The following is a 6,216-nucleotide window of genomic DNA, read 5'->3' on the forward strand; positions in this document are numbered from 1 at the left end:
CTACCTGCCTGCAAAGTAGATGTCCCTTGAAGGCGGCGACCTGACCCAATGCCCTGCACATACAGGTGCTGCCACTGGGTGCTGTTAATAAACAGCCTATCTGGTGCTCGAAGCTGCTAAATTAATGATAGAGGAGACCAAGTCTGTCTTCTGTTCCTATCTCTCCTCTTCAGCATTTTCCTGCTTCTCTTTGGTTCCATTGTCTTCCCATCTCAATCCCCAAGTAGGCAGTTCCAGTGAAATTCCTACCTTCCTGTGAGTCCCTAAAGCTGTGCCCCTCGGGCAGCACCCACACCATATATTTAACCCTTCCCTGCCTGCCCCATCACAGCCTGCACCATAATGTCCTATATCGTCATTGGAAAGGGTGGAGAGGGAACAGCGAGGCAAGGGTTATAGGAGGATGATAATTGGAAAGGAAGCCTATTTGCTAGCTTTCAGGAATGATGCCAGCAATTTTAAGGCAGTGTAAGAAGTTTCAGTCTGGTAGGAGGGAGAGGGAATTGTCTTGATTTGGAGAGATTTCTCCTCTCCCATCTTCTCCACTCTAAAACCACAAGTCAATCTAGAAAAGTTGGTGGTATGTGGTTTGGTAAATAAGTTCAGCCTTTGACATGAAGATTGACCTGGTTTGACATTGATTGATTGATTTGACATGCAGATGACCTGAGATTGGTGCTCCTGCCAGTCTTAAAAACAAACGAACAAACAAAAGCCCCTAAGCTTTGGACCTGACCTAGTTGTTTACCACATGTTTGATTCCAGGCCAGTTTCCTGTCTGTAAAATACGGGTGATTGTAATGCTTCCCTTTCCTATTGCACAGAGATGTGACGATAAGGTAAGCCATTCTACATTCTATCTACGTGTGCGTTGGGGAGGGAGTGGGGGAGGGATCATGTCTGTTTTGCTTCGTGTATTTCCATATTGTTTAGAAGATGCTCATTAATATTTGGCTTAATGAACTGTCAGGTGGAATAACCCTTCCCTGTTCCTCCTTTTGGAGGGCAGGTAGAACATGATGATTGGAGGTGCATGAAATGTGACTCACGTCTCTGTGTAATCAGAACTTGCAACACCCTGATTGCTCCTATCTGATTCTTTCTGAACAAAACAAAACAAAAGAAAAACTTGACTTAATGAATAAATGGTGGACTTAGGTCGACTCCCAAATCATTGGTGCCCAAGCTTTAGCGTGCATCAGGATCACTCGAAGGTTCTTGTTCAGACTCGACTACCAGGACCCACCCAGAGAGTTTTTGGTTCAGTAAGCCTCGGGTGAGGCCCAAGAACCTGCATCTAACGACTTCCCCAGTGCTGTGGCGCTGCGGGCAGGGACGGAGGGGCCCAGGGGCAGGCGGCAGCACGGGAAGACGCCAGCAGGTGGCGCGGTCGCCGAACCCGGCCTCCCCCGGGTGCCGAGGGAAGCGGGTCAGCGGCGGCCCCACCTGCACAAGCGCCCGCTCTCCCAGGCAGCAGGGGCGGCGGCGGCCTGGCTGGCTGCGCTGCAGAGCGTAGAGCAGGGGCGGCGTGGGAGGAATTCGGGGCTCTTTCGCCGCCTGTCTCCTTTTACTGCTGGTTGCCCTCAAGGGAGCCCTCTCTCCCTCCACACGCGTTGGGCCTTACCAGCCGCCTGAAGCGGCGGCATCCATCCCAGCAAAGCGTGCCTTCCATCCTCCGGAGAAAACAGTCTTTGAGTTTCCTTTTCAGTGAACCCCCTTTGGGGACTGAACCCTTGCGACTAAGAAAACCCCTCCTAAAGTTTAATGGAACGATCACATCACACGTGGTTGACGAAGCCCTTCCCTACTTGCTACTTGCCTTGTGTGACACACTGTCGCGGCCCGGGCTTCCGGCTTGGTGGAGCGGACACGACCGCTGCTCCGGCTGCGAACTTCGGGCTCCTTCCCTGAGCCAGGCGGAGAGCGCTGCCCGCTTTAGAGAACTGTTAGGAGGCTGCCGGGCGACAACGCGGGAAAAGCGCCTTACACAGCATAAGGGCTCCATCCACATTAAGGAAGTAGGCAGGAAAAAGTGTCAGTCGAATAGCCAATGACAGTCCCTTAGGGGAGAAATGAATCTGGGTTTAGCTGTCCAGTAGAACGCTGCTGTCTACACTGTCCAGCCCAGAGGTCACTAACCATAGGTGGCCACTGAGCACGTGAAATACGGCGAGGGTGATCAGAGAATTGAATTTTAAATTGTATTTAATTTTCATTAAATTTAAAGTATTAGACCGCGCAGGTTTAGCAAAACGCCTTGCTGAATTGTGAAAAGACGTCCCTTAAGCCTTAGGGCATGGCCGACAATGGGTAAGAGGTAGTTAAATCTCTCTGCCTAAAAAGGTATAGGAATTTTAGGGGGTGGGGCAACCTGCCTAGCAAGGAAAGGAAGAGAGGTTAGGGGGAAAGGGCCAGAGGCGTTGCGAGGAGTTAGTGACTAAGCCAATGAGAAAGGAAGTCAGTAAAACCCCTCCGGTGGCAGAAATGGCTCAAGGGGAATTTAAAAACTGGAATGCGTAATATTCAGTCTGTCGTTTACTGAGCAGCAGAATGGTGTTACTTCTCTCTGTTGCCCGTCCCTTCAGAAATGTCTGCTTAACACAGAGCCTGGAGGTGGCAGCAATTAGGGAGTGAAGACATGACAAGATGTGGGGGTGTCCAGTGGGGGTGATTCGTTTAGGAAAGGTGAGAGCAAATTCAGGAGGGAGCAGGAGAGAGAAAGAATTCAGCACAAGCAGGATCTAGGGATTGAGAGACTACAGTGATATTGTGAGGAGGACCTTTTCCACTGCAGAGAGGATGGAGATTTTTGAACCACTTTTAATCAAATCTTACAGGTAACAGCAACTCCAGTAAGAGGGAGGACTTGAACATCTAGGCCTTTGCTTCAAAGCATTTCTTCAGATTAATGCTTCCTGACTTAAATAACCTCACTCTTGAAGGGCCTCACTTCTGACTGCAGGTGTGAGTGAGACAGGAGGCCAGGAGGGTTGAGCAACGCTACAGCAGGCAGACAGGAAGCAGAGGCATCGGCGTCTCGCTAAATTTATAACGCATCACGTCATTTTTTCTGGACTTTTGTCTCTCTCTGTGGTGTCTAGCAATAATGAACCACTGTCCACCTGCTCCCAATTTCTGTAGTTGTGTGTATGTATGTGTGTGTATGACAGACAGAATAGATGCAAAGCGAGGTGCAGCTTCGGTGCTGGGCATACTTCATGTGCTGAAACACAGCAACTCCTAGTCATTATCTCTGTTGCAATCTTAGAAAATAACTCCTGAGGGTGATAATGTGGCATCAGCCTCCTCTTCCAAGTGATTCCATGACAAAACTCTCAGATGAGGCCCGGTCCACCACCCCTTCCCTGCCTGGAACCTAGAGGTAGATGAAACATCACTTCTTAGTAGCCACCTGTGACTCATAGCCCCAAGAGCTGCCTCTCTGACCAGGAAGGCTTTGAGTAGAGAACCGGGAAGGGAGAGATGGCAGGCTTTGCAAGAGAAGCGACTTGTGTTTTCCCTGGTCCCTCTGTTGTATCCAAGTAAAGCTAGTTCTCCGGCTACTGCACGTGATAATTTATTTGATCCTGTTTTTGCCCACAGGATTTCCCAGCTACTCCTTACTGTACCCTCTACCTTCTACCCTGTTCTGTAGTAACCTCCTTGAAGAAATGTCACCTAGTGGAACCTCCTGATGTCACTCTTGTGAGCACCCTCATGTCCATCAGCATGGCTGCTCTGGGCAACTCCCAGTGGAGAGGAAGTAAGTGGATAATCCCCAGTGGGGTTCGAGAATATCACATGTTTTTCCAAAAAGCTCCCATTAAAATAAATATATTACCTGGTGGGGAGAGGAGAATGGCAGCATTCAGCTGGCAGACTGGCAAGGAATATTCCATCAGATTAAATAGAAGTCACCGGTCTAGGAAGGGAAGCTTCAGAGAAGAGAGGTTTTTTTTTGTTTTGTTTTGTTTTTTTGAGGTGAGTCTTACTCTGTCACCCAGGCTGGAGTGCATTGGCACCATCCCGGCTCACTGCAACCTCTGCCTCCCGGGTTCAAGCGATTGAAGAGAGTTTTTTTTAATGAGGGCAAGATGAGGGATGGAGAAGAAGGATGGAGAGGGATGAGAAGGAAATGGAAAACTAAAGGGTGGCACTCTCTGAAAGGGGCTATGCAAGAAGAATTTTATTTTGCATGAGATAGGGAGGAGAATGAATCTCGAGATTTTTAAAGTGAGATTAACATGGATTCAAGTTGTGGCTCAGCCACCATCTGTGTGACCCCCTTGGGGGCCCATCTCAGGAGGTTTAGTTTCCTCATGGGTACAAGGGGTCATGAGGATCTCATGAGATTATGTGTGTAAAACTCACACCTTAGAAGGCATATGCAAACCTCATGTTTGTTTAAGATTGGCCACCTTTCCTGCCGCAGGAAGGAAAAACGACAGTCACAGCAAAGGCCAGGAGGACTCTTAGCGTGCATTTGTGTAGTTGTTATACCTCTCAGAGCACTTTCCTATAGGTCATTACGATTGCCCAAGTTCTTTTTTTTTTTTTTTGAGACGGAGTCTCGCTCTGTAGCCCAGGCTGGAGTGCAGTGGCCGGATCTCAGCTCACTGCAAGCTCCGCCTCCCGGGTTCACGCCATTCTCCTGCCTCAGCCTCCCGAGTAGCTGGGACTACAGGCGCTGCCACCTCGCCCGGCTATTTTTTGTATTTCTTAGTAGAGACGGGGCTTCACCGTGTTAGCCAGGATGGTCTCGATCTCCTGACCTCGTGATCCGCCCATCTCGGCCTCCCAAAGTGCTGGGATTACAGGCTTGAGCCACCGCGCCCGGCCTCGATTGCCCAAGTTCTAACAACCTCGAGAGGTAGACAGTCTCCAGCAGTGCCCCTGCTTGCAGAGAGTGGCGTTAAGATCCCATTCAGCTTGGTGGTAAACTAGAGCAGAAATTTTGAGTCTTCTCAGGCCTGAATCTGGTCTGGTTCTCAAAGGCTTTTTGATAACCCATGCCCCACCTTTAACCCTGGCATGTTTTGTGCAGTTAATTAGTTGGGCAGAGCGTAATGTATGCACTTTTGAGAGACACTAATTGTGTGTGGTTAATTGGGAACTTGTCTGGGTGTGTGATGTCTGCCTGCTGTGGACTGTGAAAGGCAGAGTCTGCCGCCTTTGCAGGAAATAAGCAGTTGACACTGCTGTTTTCCTGCTGTGCCAAGCCAGCCAGAAGGAACTTTGCCAGGTTCTTAAGGACTTCTGGGCCCAGCTTTGCTGATGAAGATACAGTAACCGGAAGTGCTTTGATGAGGCTACGTGCAGATTAATTCGGGTTCAAGACTATGTTGGCATGAACTGAACTTTGAGGGATGGGTACAAAAAAGAGTACCAGGTACTCGCAAGGCAGGGGCAAAAAAAGCAAAGGGTGTTCCAGTGAGGGAGCAACATCATCACTGACTACCACTCTTTTAGTACAACGAACACACCATCTATGGAACAATTACTATGTGTCAGGTACCGTGCTGGGTGTTTTTCTTACATGATCTCTTTGAATCATCACAGCAACCCTATAAGAAACCATTTATATTACTCCAAACTGCAGGAAACAAAAGCTCTCTTAGCAAGGTTGAATAACTCGTCTAAGATATGTAATAGAAAGTACGGAGGCATCATTTGAATCTCAGGATTTCTTTCTTTTTTGGGGGGGACAGAATCTCACTCTGTCGCCCAGGCTGCAGTGCAGTGGCGTGATCTCCACTCATTGCAAGCTCCGCCTCCCGGGTTCACCCATTCTCCTGCCTCAGCCTCCCGTGTAGCTGGTACTACAGGCGCCCACCACCGCGACCGGTTAATTTTTGTATTTTTAGTAGAGACGGGGTTTCCCCATGTTAGCCAGGATGGTCTCGATCTCCTGACCTCGTGATTCACCCGTCTCGGCCTCCCAAAGTGCTGGGATTACAGGCGTGAGCCTCCGCGCCCGGCCTGAATCTCAGGATTTCTATCTTGAGATCATTTGCTTTTTATACCTGCACTGTATTGTCTGTCATCTAACTGATCTGACAAATGACCCAGATCACAATATGGATTGGCAAGAGGTGGGAATATCTTATGGCATGGATATTTTGTTGGACAGGGTTGGCCTGTCTCCACAAAAAGGGCCAGGTCAATTCTACTGCACCAAGACAGGCTTGCAAGGGCCGGGGTCACACTGTGTCCTCC

The 6,216-nt window shown here is 49.2% G+C and overlaps 1 non-coding gene across 1 annotated transcript; it reads left to right on the plus strand.

Annotated features, from left to right (window-relative positions):
* Positions 1 to 963: 963 nt before the first annotated feature.
* LOC123568924 (U8 small nucleolar RNA) lies at positions 964 to 1,097 on the plus strand. The gene has a single exon (XR_006692475.1). It is a non-coding gene; the product is annotated as a U8 small nucleolar RNA (small nucleolar RNA).
* Positions 1,098 to 6,216: the final 5,119 nt, after the last annotated feature.

The sequence above is a fragment of the Macaca fascicularis genome, chromosome 14 (assembly GCF_037993035.2).
Source record: "Macaca fascicularis isolate 582-1 chromosome 14, T2T-MFA8v1.1".
In the NCBI taxonomy this organism is placed as follows: domain Eukaryota; kingdom Metazoa; phylum Chordata; class Mammalia; order Primates; family Cercopithecidae; genus Macaca; species Macaca fascicularis.